The 16,541-nt window shown below is 43.1% G+C and overlaps 1 protein-coding gene across 3 annotated transcripts in view; it reads right to left on the bottom strand.

Annotated features, from left to right (window-relative positions):
• Positions 1–16,541, bottom strand: part of LOC117603351 (uncharacterized) — a 118,610-nt gene that overhangs the window by 35,593 nt on the left and 66,476 nt on the right. The gene's annotated exons all lie outside the window — the stretch shown is intronic.

Below are 16,541 nucleotides of genomic sequence, written 5' to 3' on the forward strand. Positions count from 1 at the left end.
TTCTATACGAAGAAAGAAGAAGAAGAAGAAGAAGATGGTGGTCGAAGAGAAAGAGGGAAAAGTGATTACAGAGCGCGAGCCTCTGGTTGCCCCCGGCGCGTGCGTCGCTCTCGACCATCCTCCTGTAAAATCCTCCCAGTTTCACCTTTCCTGGAACACCGCCTCGGGCCCTTTTCGAGAGATATCTTCGAGTCGAAGCATCCGCTACGACTACGCCTGGGCCCCGACGAAGACGTTAGAGAGCGGGACCTGGTCGCGAGGGAATAGAAGGAAGGTAAATCGGTGTGTACCAGGTGGCTTTCAAGGATCGAGGATCCTTGAAAAAGGTGGTTATTACGGTGGATTTCAAGAACCGATTTGATGGGCATTCGCGTTCCATCGTAAGCGTAATCGTTGATCGGATTTGGTCGGATGTCGGTCGTTGGTCAGCTAGCCTGATCCAATCAGACTTGAATCTAATTTGTGAAATTCACCTTTGATAATTTGAAATGAATCATTCTAGTAAAGAGCAGTGATTATTAAAACATCAGAATCGAGACAAGCTACTAGATATCCTTATAATCTATCACTGCTAACAAGTTGAGTTATAAATAAACGAGAAACAATTGGAAAAATCATCTTCTCTTTTACGTCTGGTAGACTTGATAGAATCTTTGATCTATTAAATCTGGCATTGTCATAAATTCAATGAAAATCGTGTAGGTGTGGTTCTATCGTATTCTATGCGTAGTGGAATCTGTGGTAGAAGATTTATCAGGCTGTTGTGCCAGCATTTATCTAACAGGATAGTGGATAATTTAGTCCTACGTACGGAGGTGTAATATTCTGATTACATATTGTGATCTAGAGCGTAGGACGATGGTGGGATGGATCTAATTGATAGTTTCAAACAAATTTACAAGCTACTGAGTGAATTGGAGATCGCAGGAGGTAAGTGAACGAGATAAAGCAGGAATCTGAATATTGGGAATAATTTCTGTTACATTCTGAAACATTAATTCAACTAAACGTTCCTGAGACATATTTAGATAATTAAAATAGTTATTGAACACATTGTAAAAATACATTTAAAAAATAAAATATTGTTCAGAATTTTATATTCTTTCTAAGAACCCATCTGTACCCTATCTAACACCGTTCATCCTCACCCAAAACAAAAGACCCTTATCACACTTTAGATAGTTAGAAAACAAGCAATAACTCTCGGCAAAGGATCATCACTCCAAGGATCTATGGCTATCCATCGAAAACCGCCCCCGCCTGATTTAAAAGCTTCCGCAGGATCACGTTATCGAGCCGCAGGTATCCTAAACGAGTTTTGAATTCTCCCGAGTATTCCTAAGTATTCGATGGGTTGGGTAACTACCAGTTAACACTGGCTGCATAATTCCTCCGAGCTACGTTGGCCCTTCTTGTGGGTCCTTTCGATCGCCCCTGGCCCGGACACAGAACCCTAACGATCGCTGTTGCGTGATTTATTTTTGGAAATCGCCCAGTCGACGCGCCCTTCTCTTTAGATAAGAGCACACCGATGATCATCTGAGAAGAGGATCGATCCTGGCCGAGCCTCGTGCCCGGAAGCAACGTCTAGGATCGTTTTACACATTTTCAGCGGCTCTGAGAACCAGGCGAATCCTTTTGTAGGCATTTCAGTGGAGGAGTAGAGGAGGGTTTCGTTTCCCCGGACGCCTTTAGTTCGGGCCGGGGACCGCTAGGTGGCGGCGAGATGATCGGCGGATCAGTGTTCTCGCTGGCGGTCGCCTGGCATGCAGAGATCGTCTGTTGTCAGCCCCACTGACGAGTCTGACAGCCTTTTTCTTCCCTCCCCTACCTTTTATACCCAAATTAATCTACTGTTTTTGGCTACTTTTAATTATTACCTGTTTCAATTAAATCTCGAGCACTAATAAAACATAATTTCGAATCCATTCGCAATCTCGCTAGTAGCATATCACGCTTACAACATTGTCTTCCATTGTAGAGCATAATCCGTGCCATTTCGAACGACAAACGCAGCAGGGTAGGCCGTTAATCAAGCAAAGCCATAAACGATCGTGGGTCGATCGGCAGAGACAAGTACCGGTAATAATCTCGCCCGAAAGACGGTATAAATTTTCCATAAAACGCGGCGCCTAATTGAAAAATCCCCGATAGCGATGCATCATCCTCGCTTTCTAAATTATCCTCTCGCCGTGGCTCTAGCTTCGCGAACGTGTGCACGAGAAATGACGCATTAACAGGCCGAGACAGCATGATCACGAGCTCACGATCGCGGACCAAGAAGAGATACAAGGCTGACTTATGCGCTGAGACAAACTGCACACGGTTTCTGGGCGGCCGCGAGCATCCTTCTTTCCACTCCACGGCTTCTTCCTTTTCTTTTGCACCAGGCGAACATGTGTTACGATTTCGACATAACACGGGGGCCCGGCGATCTCTGCCGCGTTTCTAAATCACCGCGTCGCCGTATTCGTCGCCGGTTGCCACCATATATCCACGGAAATCGAGCTGCCTCGACGTCACGATTACCTCATTGTGTTCATACTAATGGTAGATCGATACGACGTGCGCCGAGTGGCTTGGCTGCAACTTCGATATTCACCAATGCCACCTTTTTAACTTCCCTTCCTTTGCGCATCGTGATGCAAGCTCGGGGAGGGCTGTTTCAATATTCTAACGCGAAAAACACACGAAACTGTAGGCGTTTAGTGGAAGGGGAGAGAGGGTTTCGTCTCCCCGGACGCCTTTGGTTCGGGTCGGGGACCGCTAGGTGGCGGCGAGGATGATATGGATCAGCGTTCTCGCTGGCGGTCGCCCGGTATGAAGTTCAAATACATAAGAATTCTGAATTGCGGTATCATAGGTGTCTGGGGCAGGGATCGTCTGTTTCTGCCCTCTCCTACAAAACTTTTTCCAACCACCATGTCCAAGGCATTCGTGTAAAGCAGACCCTAGCAAAATTGCCCTCCAGCCACTCTCACCTACCGTAGAGGCACAATGGTAAAAGCAGATACAAAGAAGATGCGCATAGGTGGCAGAGGAATATAGACTGTTCGAAGACGAACCGAACCGTGGCCTTAAACACACTAAAACCTTAACGAAATCGCCCTGCAGCCAGTCTCGCCTACCAAAGCCGTACAATGGCGAGCAGATACAAAGAAGATATACATATAAGACCGGGTAAGATGAAACGTGTAGCACCTAGCGGTCTGGTTACGTCTCTTGCCAGGGAAAGTCTGCAACTCTCTTGGCCGACACATCGAGCAGGTAATAAATCTTCGGCACACTCGGAGGTGGAGAGCTCCGTCTATGGTTCCGCTTATAGTCTCTACGCTCGCTTTATGACAATCTGTTCTCTAAGAGCGTCGAACAAGGTTTCTGTGATCGTCGCTTGTCGCGCGACGCGAGCCTCGCGTGTGACTGGCGATTGCAAAAGACGCCAGGGTGAAACGGCAGGGATGGTGTACGATTGCAATGGCGAACGAACAATTTGTTAACCCCTTTGCACTCGCGTCAATCCTTTTTACGCTTCGCGTCGGTAATGAACGAGATTTATTGCTAGCGTCGATTAAGCCGCGAACTCTTGTCTCGCGTTTCATTCGCGTGGTTGATCGTTAGGAAAGGCTGGCTTGGTTTCTTCATCGATGCCATCTGCGATTTACACCTACCACCGAGTCGGTGGTTATTAGTTAAAAACATTGATTTCATTGCCGAAAATTATTTAGACCCCGCTGAAATGTGATGGATGCAATCTTACTCGAGAAGAAATATTCGTGAAAGATGGAGATCGCTATTCAAACAAATTTCACATAATTATAATACAATCTAGACATTAGTTCTCCAGACTAATTCGATCCCACAGTGTAATGACTTCATTGAAACGCGTTCGTCAGAATTAATCGGTGAACTAATCACGCGAGCTTCGTTTGTCGCGTTCGTGCTGCAGCGAGAGCATTTATGCAATCGATGCATTCGGATGATGAAAGATAAACCGAGCGAAAGAACGCGAAACGAACGTCACGATCTTGATGAAATTCTCCGTATCAAGGTAATACACCTTCGACTGGGAGTCGTGAAAACTCTGGTTAGAGAGTTTATTGAAAAATAGTAACAGCAAGGAATTTCGTTTAATTGCAACATCCTGCTGTTCGTAACGTTGGAAGTTCAAAAGGTGAGTCGGAGCTAATAAAACTGTTGCGTCAGTTCTAGCCGACCTGAAAGGATCTATTGTTTCCGTTCTGCGTTTCAAACAAAAATTCACTTCTGCCTTTATAATTGCATGCTGGCTGGAACTTTATCCTTTACCGAACCGCGTCGAATGAAACCTCAAACTGATGGAGACAGATAAAATGTTACGTTTGATCCGATCTAATAACGTTTCGAGCGATAGATTATTTTCGAAATTTACGACAATGGTTAAGGAAGCGAGTAATTGTGAGGCACGTGAGAATAGAACGAGGCACATTTACGCGATGACAAGATACTTATCTCGGCAGCGTCTTACTCGCTAAAACTGGTTGGAACAAGAAGAAATGCATCCCCTTACAAAGGCAAGAGAAGGCTATCTTGTTTGCATTCAACCAGCCAACTAATCAGATGGATCTTCTCTGCGAAATACTCGCCTTGGCTATTCTTTGAATCGTTCAATCTAATAAAGCTAACGATAAAGTGGAGGTAAGATATTTTTATATATATGTTTAGAAAAATAATTGAAAATAAATCTGGAACATTTTTGCAACGACGATAGATGATAAATCCTGAGGAAGCAACCTCGGCCGATGGTAAACAACGGTTTCTCAAATTAAACGACCAACTCCGCTCATTAAACAGCCGGACCAAGTGGATCCTGGTGAAATTGCATTACCGGTGACCGTGTCCCGCAGGGTTTATAATCACCTAGCCGGACCGAACGGTAGGGTTCTTCGAACCCGAGTCTCTCTGCAGGTACCGTTCACCAGGGTCAAGACAGGGAGGAGAACCGGAACGGTAACGCCATAGTAGGTGACGTTATTAATTGGTTAATGGGAAGAAAAAGAAGAAGCCAGAAGGCCCGGTGGACGTGAAACAGGAAGAAGAAAAGAGTCTCGTGGCTGACCTCAGCCGCCTGCGACGTTGACCATCGAGGTCCGGCTGAAAGGAGCGGTCCCTGTTGGATTAATTATCATTACCCTGCTGGAAGGAATGGGATCGTGTGTACCCCACCTAGATTCACCTTAGCCGTGACTGGCTACCGCGCCCGTGCCACGACCCACTTCTCTTCCTCCGGCTATGTAACGAGAAGTCCGTTCGCGAGACCGAGGAAAGAGGACACGGACCGGAGAAAGAGAAACATAGATGTACGAGAACGAATCGGATGAAGACGAGAGCAACGTTTTTCCGACATCGTGCCACAACATCCGACGGAATCTTACGATCGTGCATGGGTCCGTTAAGCAACGCTGAAGAATCAAGAATAGAACTATTTGCAAGGTGGATATTTTTCTCTAGCCATTAAATTCCAATAAAGTGTAGGCGTTTAGTGGAGGGGGAGAAAGGGTTTCGTCTCCCCGGACGCCTTTAGTTCGGGTTGGGGACCGCTAGGTGGTGGCGAGGATGATATGGATCAGTGTTCTCGCTAGCGGTCGTCCGAAAGTTCCGAATTGCGGTATGATAGATGTCGGATCTGACACACGATCCCGAGACGAGAAACGCTTTTTTCTCCCCTCTCCTACAAAAGAATCAATGAATCCTCAAATTCTAACACTGCTGTCAAATTCATTCACCTCCCATTCGAACTTTATCAAAACTTTACATCGATCTACGAAACAAATTAGCAACTCGTACATCAAACGAACGGACACAAAGATGCATCTGCAACTTCGTTTAATCTTATCTCGAAACGAAGATCCCGGAGCTTCCAATTCACCATCTATTCACTTCCATGTATCCTTCTTCACTGTCTATCAAAAGTATTCAGAATCCCATGTGGAAGAAGTCGGGACTGTTACTCGCGACCATCGGACGGACCCGCAGTCCCTTTGGTTCCCGCGCGACGAGCAAAAAGGCCGAGGCATTAAAGAAGAAAGGGGGGTAAACCCGGAGAAGCTTTCTCGAGAGGATCTCGTTTCCATCATCGTCTCGTTAAAACCCATCGATCCCCGGCGGTAGCGTGCGGTGACGCGTTGGAAATGCGGTAAACGAACAGCCGCTACCTTTAAAGGGTCTCCGGTACCCCCCGTGTTTGCCCCCCTTTACCTCATCGACCGGCCCGCGTAGCTGCACGTCGCTCGTCCCTGTCGTATCTTTGCCCGCCGGTGGATCCCTTTCCGAAGGCACGTTTCAGCTTCGCTTTAAAGTCGGACGTCATAGACAGCTGGTATCTTTATCGAATCGATTCGGCTGACAAACTGGAGGATACCGCAAGACGAATAGCCGATCTGCATGAGCTATGGAGTCGTGTGCATTGCGATTAGTCAGGGAGACTCGAAGTCCTCGTGCTCTAATGGGCATCGTTAGCCGTTCACGTAAAGGAGAGGAGCGTGTCGGTACGCGCTGTCTCGAGGCAGCTCGCCTATCTCCGCTCCAACTTGGACAACGAGTAAAACGCAACGAGCCGGTACAGGTAGCGCTTGATGAACGAAGAAGAAGAGAGAGACACGTCCCGATGCGGCCGGAACGCGTGTACCTTCGTGCCGATCTACGTGTTCGGGGTGTCCCGGCTAATCGACCCCGACGATCCTCATCTTTACCTTACCTGCACCCTTTCTTGGAGACTAAGGATATGGAAATAGAATGCAACTTCCCCGCGGTGTTATTATTTTACTTTCCGATTACCCCCTCCGTATGCTATAGTTTGGAAGAAGAGACTACTACCGTGAAGTAATTAACTTGATTGCAGAATGATTAACGAAATTAAATTGAATAGCCATCGAAACTCGGACACGCTCGTTGGAAGGCAATTAAAGCGGAGCCTAATTGTAAGAAGAAGCTCGTTGCCGTTTAAGAACGATGGCTAATGATCGTGTTGCAAGTGTAACAAGGAGAAAGGCGAAAACGGTTTGCGAGGGATCAACGGACAGCTCTGCTTCCTTCACCGATGATCGACGTAGATCTTCGTCAACTGGAACGGTGAGATGAAAATGCCTGGCGCGAGTGACGCCCCCGCAGGCAACGCACGTTTTCTCTGTACCACGATGATGGGGGTCGATCATTGAACAAACTATGCTGGACTTTCGTGTCGTGCTCGAACACCTAACCCGTTATTAATGAATACTGAGTTCGGTGGATAATGTAAGCAAAACCAGCTTCGAACGGAAGCAGGTTTCACGAGGTAAATTGATTTCTTCTGTCATGGGTATCGCTGTTACGAGGTGTCGTCGTTAATGGGATAATTTCTTACCAAAAACCTTCAGCAAATTATTAAATTGTCAAAGCATTATGGTTTCTTGAGAATCATCCTAAAATATTACAAATACATCCTTTCGTGAACCAGCATAATCGTCGAAAGGAAATATAACACAGAAACAAAGAAAAAGGAGGATGACGTAACTGGCAACCCAGATCTGTCACCCACGAAAGAGCCCAGGGATGATCGTCTTTAAGTAGACTAAAGGAAAAAGAACGAACACGAGAACCGGTCATTCATCAGGCTTGTAACTCGAAGAGAGTAGGCTCGCAGAAATATCGTTCAACAGATTGAAAAGCAGAAGGGATCAAGAAACGTCTAAAACAACCACGTAGTTCCGTGATTTCAGGCCTCATCATCGCGCAATCATCCGACGAACGAGGTTCTACCGCGTTTCGTAATCATCCTTAAATGATAACAAGATAGTCGACGAACGAGGCGAGGAATGTATTTGAAAGAAAATAGGCACAGGTGTGTCTATCGCGTGCCACAGGAGGAAACCAGAGACGTCTCTAACATGAACGAGTATCACGTGAAATTGAGATCGGACTACGGTGTCTGTAATTCAAGGATACACCCTTCTGATATACTTTCATACACTTCCTGTTTAAGTATACTTAGATCAAATTAGAAAACTATGTAAATTCTTTTCGTTTTAATAAAATCTAAGATTTCTATCGTTGAAAAGCAACAGAGTTTCTCGTTTTATCAATCAGGAAGAAGGTGATTCTTTCAAGCAATCTTTAATGCCGAATATTTGCAAGTTGAAAAGGAAAAGGGTGGAAGATCTAAGCAATTCGAGTTCCATCTAAAAGGAGATACAGATATCTCTGCCGCTGTTTCAAGTAAGCATCGGCAGTAACTTAATCTGTGGCATGCACCAACAACGGCAACTACTGCGGGAAAGATGGGACTGGAAGATGTTTAGGGTAGAGAACCGCAACGAAGAATTTCATGAAAGCAAGAGCGTGCATCTGTGCGCTACCGTGCAATGCAAGGACGTTCCTTTTAAGGATGGAGCCACTGTTTTATGCACATGTTTCTACAATGGTGCACTAGTTTAATGCTGATACCGCGATGCACTTACTTCCTACTGCAAACTCCAACCGGGGATTGTTCTCTAAACACGTGTCGTGCAATATTATCGAGTCGTGGGTCTGCACATGTTTATTTGCCCGACAAGGGAAAAGATATTTTTCTACTGAAAACTTGGAAAACCTTGGAGAACGAATAATAATTTGATAGAAATAGAAAATTATTTATCGTCGGATCCAGGGAAATTTTCACGCAGTAATTAATTGAAAATTACCTAACAAAGTGTTTAATCGATTAATCGTTCGTTTACGTTCGTTTACCGGAACAGAAGCCGCTTTCTATTTATCGTTTGTCTAACTGAACGTAACACCGATCGCAGAAACGTAATTACAGCGGGACTTAACGGAACGACAGATCTACCGACACCTAAGTAGGAGAACCAGTGAATTCAACGGCACGATTCGTGACACTACCATGGAAAAGGTTAACAGGCTTCGTGGATATTCGGTTCAGAAGTTATGGTAAAATCGAACCAGTCCGCGGTAGAACCTGTTGCCGTGTCTAAAGATCGAGAGGTCGATAAGACTCGAAAGAGCGGAGGTGGAATCTCGCCCGCGGTGTAATTAAGCATTGACCTATAACAAGCTATAATTAGTTATGTTCCATCGAGCTGGATAGAAATCGCTCGATAAATTGTCCGATACCGTTCGGACAGCCAGACTTCCATTACTAAAAATCTGTAACGAAATGAAGCAATTCGTTCGATAATTATTTCATTAATAGATCATCCGTGAAATTATTATCTCGTTTAAAACGATGCTCCCACGAAATTTTTCCTTCGTTGAATGAGTGATCGAGGACCGTTCCAAAGCTTCAATGAACTTCGTAGAAACGATTCATCACTTCCTATCAGATTCATCGCGCTAATACATCATTAAGGTACAACAAACTGAATTACACCGTCCCCTATCCTCGGCCTTGTATTTTTCTCCTTTTACTAGGAGTCATTGAAAAGCATAGCCCTGCTATCAGATTCGCCGTACATTTCTCAGATGATCGATCGGTATGCCGCGTTCTGAACTGGTTTTTCTTACAGTTGTCGACGAAATAAAGACAGTTGTCGAAGTGTAACTTGGAAAGATTCGAATTCCGAAGGATTCGAGACGGAATATTAGCATTTTCACGGGTTATACTTTATAGAATCCCTTTCAAATTTGACACCACGTAGGATCGGCGTTAACGAGGAACCGATGGATCGACGGTAGCCGGAAGAAGTGCTCACCGGTGTTAGCCGAAGAAGGGCACAGAGAATTATAGGCAAAGACAGCCAGTGGAACCAATAAGACGTTGATTGCGCCTCGGCTCCAGCAACCGGCTGTCGATATGGCGAACGCGCGTGTGCCTCGTATACACGTACGTGTCACGACCCTGCTCTTTCTCTTCCCTCGTCTACCCCTCTTTTCACCCGGCCTACGTTTCTACCTCTTTCTTCTTCGCCTTGTTTTCTTGCCGACCAGGCCGTAGGATAGCGGCTTAAGCCTTAACTAGTCGGGAATATGTGGTAACCCGACGTTTAAGTCGAGGGCTTATTGAACCGCCACGTAGGAAACGTGAGTGATGGCTCGGGACTGGATCATATCGATCGTCGAAGAACAGGGAAACCGGCACGAAAACGCGGATACGTGCTTTCGAGACGGGTGGACGGTAATTGAAACCATCCGACGCAAACTGATGGTTTGTTTTTCTGTTAATTGCCAGATGGATACTTTGTAGCTGTATCAAAGCCTTCCAATATAATTTCAAATCATTTTGTAGCAAATTATAGAAATTTAAATGAATTTTTGGAAATTATCTAACGAAATTCTATTATAGAAAACAGTTAATTACCTGCAGGGTACTTAGTAGCTGTATCAAAGCCTTCAATATAATTTCAAATCATTTTGTAACAAATTATAGAAATTTTAATGAATTTTTGAAAATTATCTAATTATATAACTAAATTCTATTGTAGCAAACAGTTAATTACCTGCAGGATACTTAGTAGCCTTCAATATAACATAATTTCAAATCATTTTGTAACAAATTATAGAAATTTAAATGAATTTTTGGAAACTATCTAATTATCTAACGAAATTCTATTATAGAAAACAGTTAATTCCCTAATTACAGGGTACTTAGTAGCTGTATTAAAGTCTTCCAATATAATTTCAAATATTTTTGCAGCAAATTATAGAAATTTAAATGAATTTTTGGAAACGTGTTCTCCTTAGCTTAAATTGTCTAACGAAATTCTATTGCAGCGAACAGTTAATTACTCTTTAAAGGCTAAGGTTAATGAGTTATAATTCCAGCTCGTTATTGCAACGAGTTAACTATACCTATTAACAAGGCTAGCATCAGTGAACTCTCTCACCTGACAAACGTCTGAAAAATTCATGATCAAGTACCGGAGAGTGGCTAAGTATCCCCTCACCACCGAATACCATTCATTATCACCTGTCCCTGGTATCTGGCAAACGGGTTTTCAACGTCAAACGAAAAATCCGCTGTTTCATACGCGTTATCACCTTCGTCCGTTCGATACCGGTGACACCTTGATGTCCAATCCAAGAAACGTTCCTTTCATTATCGTAATGAGCCGGTATAAAGTAACCCTCGGTTAATGTACCCCCTAATTACACCTACGTTCAATTAACATATCAAGAGACATTTTCATCTGGAAATGACAGAACACGAACGCTACTGAAAGCTGTATCCACGCTTTTATCGCGGTAACACGTTTCTAAACGAACGGTAGCGATCTGTCAGTCGAAGAAAAACGGTCTGGCTCGAGCAACGTACATATCGCCTTACATACATCTACCTACGTGCCTCTGTATGAATTTCACTCTAGACTACCTGTTTACGTATACATGTTCCTGTGTAAAGCGGAACAGAAACACGATGTTCGCTCGACCCGTTCTCAACGACAGAAAATAAATAAAGTTTTTAATTGAACTCATTAACACGTACGCCGCGCGGTCGCCGTGCATCCGCGTCGCGTCGTTTGTAATCTCGCTGATACGCGTACGACATATTTTTAGTTATTTAATTACTCCGGGCCTCTCGATTCACAGCGTACTAAAATTATTAATTAGAAAAACTTTACTGGTGTACAAGGGTTAACGTTAATAAATGTAACTTTAATGAATGATTAAGGGTAATTAAGGGTTAGCTTTAATAAATTCATTTCACACTGCATACGTTCAATTTTTCTTCTTTAAGAAAATCTTCTCTAATCAATTATTAATGGTAATTAAGGGTTAGCTTTAATAAATTCATTTCACACTGCATACGTTCAATTTTTCTTCTTTAAGAAAATCTTCTCTAATCAATTATTAATGGTAATTAAGGGTTAGCTTTAATAAATTCATTTCACACTGCATACGTTCAATTTTTCTTCTTTGTAACGATTCAATGATTCGTTACGTGAATATCTTATTTATATAATGGTACTAATTGAGAAGTATTATTGGAATAGGTACGAGTGCTACACATCACGGCTAAGCCAAGTGTCGGTGTAATTACACGCACGCATCGTTCAAGAGAAAGCGCGCACGTGGCTCGTTCGGTTAATTAGCTTTCCGACGATCATCTAGACACGTGGCCAACCATTAAACCGATCCTGAAATCGCGGGGATTCCATGAAAATCTTTCAACTGAACGCGACTTTCTAGCCGTGATTTGCATCAACCATAGCGAATCCTGTCGAGCTTATCGTCCGGATAGAGTCGTACGTTTCGCAAACGATCGAATAACCGTTTCTATCGGTACACGACTGCCTTGAATTTTGATAAGAAACTGGCTATCCTTTATCGAACGAATGGACAACGAGGATTTTTCTGCAGAACGAACGAGGTGCATAGAAACTTATCGGATGGAGGAACTTGTCCTTTGGAACATACAGGATATCCATTGTAACACTTTTGGGTATTATAAGAACTGTAAGCGAATTTTCAAACATTTTAATTAAGCATCCTGCGCTGAAATTGTTGAAAATTTTATTGAGTAATTTTAATTAGCACTTTTATTCTAAACAAATCTTAATTCGATATCTTTCGTTAAAAGGCAGAAGATGAGAAAAATATGATAATCGACAGGCAGAATCACGAAGGAAAAAGGAAAGACAGATCGTTAGAGGTATTCAGAGCAGACTTTCTAACGATTCGGTGCGGAGCGTGATACGACCCGTCTCGACCTCTCGTTCACGAAGCAGAACCAACGTGTGTGCAAAGCTTCGAGCACGTAAACAGCTGTTCAACATCGGTCAATTAATCATTAATAGGCGATAATATTCATGGAGGTTCGGCTTCGATCGAGAAGCGTGTCGAATGATCCGTCGATCCTCGACGCGTCAGAATCGTTCCAGATTCGAACCGCCTAACGCTTCGTGCAAAGAAATCGAAGCCAGAAATTCTCGTTGCACATCGATCGAACGATTTACGAGGGATAAGGCTAGCGGTCGTAACACGACTCGTTGGTAATTGCACGCCATCGACGCAGATGTGCCTGACGGTTCGACATTTTTGGAGCGGAATCGGTGATGAATGATTTGCATGTTGGGCGATACGCGGAGGATGATGCTTTCTACCTCGCTCGAATCTTTAAATAGATCTGCGTAAGCCTGCGAGACCGTCGCCTTTTCACTTTTTCAAAGGATTCATCATTTTTAAGGGTGAAAATTTTGTCAGAACAAAAGAAATTAGAATCATGGATGCTGTTGAGAGAAGTTGAGTTAATTTTAGAAATAGAGGAATATATTTTGTAATTAACTCGAATTCTGTTTTTAATTTTATTAAATTCTATTTTCTAATAGAAAATAGTTTTATAAATATTTGATTCACCTAGAATCTGCAAAAGTTGAGAAATAAAAAAATGTATTTTCTAATAAATTCTAATTCTGCCTTCTTAATTATTCCTATCCCCAAAATTAAACGCTTTTCTAATAGAAAATAATTTTAAAAATATTCGATTCACCTGGAATCTGTAAAAGTTGAGAAATAAAGGAATATGTTTTCTAATAAATTCTAATTCTGCCTTCTTAATTATTCCTATCCCCAAAATTAAACACTTTCTTCATAGTAAATAATTTAAAAAATATTTGATTCATGTAGGATCTGCAAAAGTTGAGAAATAAAGGAATATATTTTCTAATAAATTCTAATTCTACCTTAAAATGAAACACTTTTCTGATGGAAAATAATTTTAAAAATATTCGATTCACCTAAAATCTGTAAAAGTTGAATTAAAAGTCGCAAGTGCCCAGACAATTGATATTAACGAAAGCCATTCGTGGTTCATTCTGTCCGTTGTTAAAAGAATCCTGGCACTTCGCCCATTCGATCAGGAACAAAGCCCGATAAAGTCGCGGAATGGCCGTCGAGCACGAGGCCGATAAAACGCGAGCAAGAACGATGGAGGAGTTTGCATGAAGAGCATGCGTGGGACGTGAAGACACGATATCTTCTTGTGTGCCACATCAAGGAAGACGTACGAACCGATTCGATTCACATTCATGACTTTCTAACGACTTGGGACCAAGTGTCGTGAACGCATACACGAAAGACATTAGCGTGAATACTCGAATGTGGACACTCGAAACCCTTCTTACCTTCGTTCCAAAACATACGAGGTTCTTGTTAAAATAAATTGCACGATAGTCGCTTTCGCTTTTGTATTTCATTTCTTTCGTCACTTTGATATCTTCGAAATTAAATAATTTATTTCTGAATGCTGCAATTTATTTTTGTTAAAATTTTGTACCAAAGGGTTAATCCCGTTTATTAACGAATTGAAAAAAAAATAATACGATGATTGTGATAGTGGAAAAGGCCATGCATAGTCAGACGTACTAAATTCCTAATTATTAAAGATATCATTGATATCACTCGCGGTGATTAATTGAGAGGGTAAATCGCGGCTGCCAAATGCGCCGTGATAATTAGCCACGCGGTCATCGGGGCAATTATTTTACATTTTCTCGCCGTTCGTTCCGAAGGAAAGTGAGCGTACGTATCGTGCCGCTATTCTCGATCCAGATAAGGATCGATGCTATAATTCCACGGGATCTACCGAAGGATCGCTCTCACCGTTGATCAGCTCGCGGTATCCTTTATAAGATAATCTGGCGATGCAGCGACGCGGCTCGCTATTTACGAACCTGTACAATCCTGTAAATCGTATACTCGTGCTTCTCCTATCTACTATTCGTCACGAGACCCAGTACGCCTCTGTGTCTTAGATCAACGCTGAACTTTGAGTTCCTCGCGAGAGCACTTAACGAAAGCAAACGCTTTTCCAACGGGCACGATCGATCACGTTCAGTTTCAGATTCCGCGGCTGGATAAGCCGGCTTGATTCAGTATTCGTGAAAATCGTTCCTGAAGAGATTATTCTCTTCGCGAATGCTATGCGAATCTGTCGCACCTACGAAAGTTGAAGTATTTTGCAAACTTTGACTTTCTTTCAAAACTCCACGAGATCGTGATTCATTCTTAAAGACAGGTATTCGCGTTTCGAAATACCCCGGTTCGAGGGTTCATGAATATGCATGACTAGGAAGGTGCCCCCGCAAAAATTTACGACCCTGACAGGCTGACGTCTGGAGGATCGCAAACGAGGACCAAACGATAGCCTGGATATAATCGGGTCTGACAGTCCTCGAGGAAGCACGTTACGCTTCGAAATGGCCCGAAAGGTGTTTTCAGAACGTCACGAAGGTGTTCCGAGTGGTTTCTTGTTCTTCTCGGTATCGGACGTGTTATCGGAACGGGCGCCACGGGAATAGATAAACAGTCTCCGCTCGAGGATCCTTCGTTCGGTGCGTTGGTGTTTTGAATTCTACGAAGATGATGTCGAGGATGCTCTTGTTTTTAATGAAAATAGAGCTCGAGCCTCGACGAGATTTATTTTGAAATTTGAATGAAAATAAAAATAGTGGGACACGCCTAACCCAGGCTCTACTCAATTTATATAATTTAATAAAAATTTTCAGTCGAACGATTTCGCGATAACGCAGAAGATTTCGTTGAAACAAAACAGTCGCGAATGATACGGACATTTGCATAATCCGTTTGTCCTCGAAGAAACGAGAATGCCAAAGAGAAAACGATCGCCGAGAAACGAGTATCTTTTGTGCTAAGGACGAGCAGTGATCGCGTCGGAAAGATTCAGAATCCTTGTGTTGTCTGACAACCGTGAATGACCAATGTGACAGGATAATAACTTCGGCCAGGAGAGAGAAAGAAAGGAAGAAAAAATGGCAAAGAAATTGAAGAAACTTAGAAACTCGTGACATCGGTGAACGTTGAAGGAAATAAAGAGTACATCCACGTTGGCACGGTAAGTAATTGGCAACATTTAATTGCCTGAAATTAATTTACCTGGATCGCTATCGGGCTCATAATTACGGCCTCCGTTTCAAGCTCTAATTATAAAACAATTTATCGTGTCTCTGACGATGATGGAGCGGGAGGGGTCTCGAGTGAACGGATCACTCGTGCGGGCAAATGCAACTCGTAAAAAGCTAACCGGGAAATTAATAATTGAACCAGCTTATTTATTACCATAACGATTACTCCAATTAAACGGTGAAAGAAGGAACAGAACCTTAATGATCTCGAGAATATAAAAGATTGCCAATTTAGGGTTGACTCGAATTTATAACTCGGTACCACTGAATTGATATATAATTACTTATTTTGTTAATTTGTAATATGGAGATTGAAACACTTTTTTCTAATTATCACTATTGCTAATTATCTCTCAACCCGAAGGATAGAACGTGTCGGGGTAACTAGTATTTCGAGAAGAGACAACTTTTCCCTTTCCGAAGAATCGTTCATCGAAAAGACGATGAAAAACGCGTCGAGGCAGAGCGATTACGAATAACTTCACGTTCGCGAAGGAATTTCGCCCGCGGTTAGAAAAGAGACCGAGTTAGTGAACGACGAACGGGAAGAAGGGAGAGGGGAAGAGAAAGTGTGGACACGAGGATCGAGAGGGATGGAGGGTCGATTCTAGCTTCGAGGGGTCATTATAGAACTCTTCTAACCGTCTCCGCGCTGATGCCAGACTGTCTGGA

Source organism: Osmia lignaria, chromosome 4 (genome assembly GCF_051020975.1).
Source record: "Osmia lignaria lignaria isolate PbOS001 chromosome 4, iyOsmLign1, whole genome shotgun sequence".
NCBI lineage: Eukaryota > Metazoa > Arthropoda > Insecta > Hymenoptera > Megachilidae > Osmia > Osmia lignaria.